This window comes from Mus pahari, chromosome 2 (genome assembly GCF_900095145.1).
Source record: "Mus pahari chromosome 2, PAHARI_EIJ_v1.1, whole genome shotgun sequence".
In the NCBI taxonomy this organism is placed as follows: Eukaryota; Metazoa; Chordata; class Mammalia; order Rodentia; family Muridae; genus Mus; species Mus pahari.
In genome coordinates, this window is record NC_034591.1 from 150,293,078 (window position 1) to 150,296,083 (window position 3,006).

Below are 3,006 nucleotides of genomic sequence, written 5' to 3' on the forward strand. Positions count from 1 at the left end.
CTCTCCTCTCCTCTCCTCTCCTCTCCCCCCCCCTCTCTCTCTCTCTCTTTTTCTGCGTGTGTTCTGGAATCATTCTCACCTTCCAAGACTCCCTTAGGTTGGACTTGTTCAGAAGGCCTAGCTTACCTTTGGCTCCATCGTGGTACAGGCTCCTGCCCCTGTCCTATGAGTGGAAAGTGCTGTTCCTCCGAGGGCAAGCGTAGGCCAGAGAATTTGCCTTATGTAGTGACATAGTTGCTCTTGTCTTGTGTGGCCTCTTTCTTACCCAATAGTCCTTATTGTCTAAATTCAATCAAATTATAACACATATCCTCTCCTTCTTCTGGCAAATGTATTATAAAAATTAAATACACTGGAATGAAGTCCCCCGCCTCCCACTTCTCCCCTGCTTCATTCTCCCCTGCTTGGCTTTCTTTTCAGCCTTTGTGATCTCTGGAGCACTTGTGTAGCATGTTAATATTTGAAGGCTGCCTGTGCCCTTCCCACAGTCCTACACAGAGCAGTGAAGGCTGAACAACTAAGACCTCTGCCGGACAGTCACACCTGACCTCTGGCTTCTCCACTGTCATACGGAGCCCACGCAGAACACAACGGACCATTACTTTTACCTCAGATCTTAAGTGGGAAATTTTATTTTCCCACTTCCTGAATTTAAAAGCTATTATTCATAGCTCTCCACTCCCACTCCCTGAAACACCACAGTCTTAGCTTCCTGTGGGTGGCCTGGAAGGGTTCCTGAGTATTCGCTTTCAGCATCTGGAGACTTGAGCCTGGTTTGCCTGAGTAGCTGAAAGTTTAATAAATAAGTTGTCACCTAGGGATCAATATTCTCAGGGCTTTCTAATATATATATGTATTTTGTGTGTGTGTGTGTTGTGGTATGTGCACATGGGTGGGCATATGGAGGGTGGAGGAGGACATCTGCTGCCCTTTTCTATCACTGTCCACAGTAATGCCCTGACACAGCCTCTCACCGAATGTGGAGTTATAATTCAGCCATCAAGCCCCAGTAGCCCTCCTGCCTCTGCCCCTCTGCACGCCTGCCCCAGTACTGGGGGTCACACCTGGCTTGTTACGAGAGTGTTGGGATCTGAGCTCAGGTGCCCTTCCCAGGTAGCAAGCAAGTGTTCTTGCTTTGCCATCTCTCCAAGGAAGCCCAAGAGAACTGTCTGTTCCCTAAGAAAGCAGTGCTTTCCAATGACATAAGTAAAGACAGTCCGATCCATGAGAAAGCAGCAGAGGGTGGATCATTAAATGAACTCGACTGGATCAAGAGCAACTGTGAAATGATCTCAGATGCAGAAACTTCATCAAGATATCAGCGAGCAGGGTGGAAAAAGTTTCCATGATTCAATGAGAAAATCAGAAAAGCTAAAACAAATGAAATGCAGTAGATATTCAGAGTAAAAAAAGGAAAAGTACTATTTGAATATTTAAAATGAACATGAAAGATACAGAAAAATGTTACTTTTCCAAAGTTAAAAGAAGCTAAAAATTTGGGATATTTGAGTGCTATATTTTCAAGTAATTGTCATTGTTGCTGTTGTTATTATTATTATTGCAGTGGTGGTGGTGATGGTAGTGATGGGAGTGGTGGTGATGACATTGTCAGGGTCTCATGTAGCCAGGCTGGCCTCACATTCTTACTAAGACTGTCATGGAGACATTTTGAAGCCACACTCTGTTCTGTTCCTAAGGTTGATTGTATGTATGTATGTATGTATGTATGTATGTATGTATGTATGTATGTACATATGTATGTTTTTTGAGACAGGGCTTCTTTGTGTAGCTCTGACTGTCCTGGAACTCTCTGTAGACCAGTCTGGCCTACAGAGAACTCACAGAAATCTGCCAGTGTCTGTCTCCCAAGCACTGGGATTAAAGCCGTGCGCCATCATGCCCAGCATGCTCCTGAGATTCCTAGTAAGAGAGGAGGCATAGGAGGTCGTGGCTCTGAACTCAGATTCCCTTATAGCCTCTGTCGAGAGTCTGTGGACACATCTTGAAGAGAGAATCTCAGAGCCCCACAGAGGAACTGAGCAGTGCTGGGAATGAAAACAAGCTCCAGACCTAAGGCAAGAGAGCTAGTGAGTCCAGACTGAGGCTCTCAGCCAGTAAAATTGTACCTGCCCCGTGATTAATGAGATTCTCTAGGGACCCAGTGTGGACTCAGAGATTCTATGTTTGGAATCGTATCCCAACAGGAAAGGTGGTGAGGTGTAGAGAGATGATGGCTCAGTGGTTAAAAGTTTTTATATTGGCTAGCAGATGATCTGAGTTTGGTTCCAGTATCCACACCAGATAGTTCACAACCGTCTGTGACTTCAGCTGCAGGGAATCTCATTTGTCTGACCTACTAGGAAACTTAAAAACACACACAGACACAGAGTCACAGACAGACAGACACACAATTAAAAATATCTAACAAACAAAAAAGCAACAGCAGATAAACATAGTGGAAATGTAGCCCAACAGAGGCCCAGATAGAAATCCTGGATGAATCTCTAAAGAATATGTGGACTTGTTAGATAGGAACCATGCTAACTTATGACCTCAACAGAGACCCAGACGAGGGTAGGTAGACTTAGCCACAGGTTTGGATCCTCTTGCTGTTAGAGTCATAGAAATGCCTTTGGGCACCTCTAGTTCAGAGGTGGCTGGAGGTATAGGGCAGGGGAATTGGGTGTGTCTCGGGAGCTGGGTTCAGTATCTCTGGCTTCTCTGAGCATCTTCCTGGTGTGGGGGGCTTTTGTCTACATTTCATGACCTATGAGGACTCAGAGTCGGAAGCTGGCTACTGAGTCAGATATGGTGATAACACACCTGTAAATTATAGTGCCCCGGAGTCCAAGACAGATGGATTGCTTCAAATTCTCTAGCTTGGGCTACAAAGTGAATTCCAAACCAGGCTACACAACAAAACCCTGCCTCAACATCGACAATAATAACCACAGTACCCCCATAAACAAAACGAAAGAAACAAAGCAGGGGCACAGGAAACAGCTC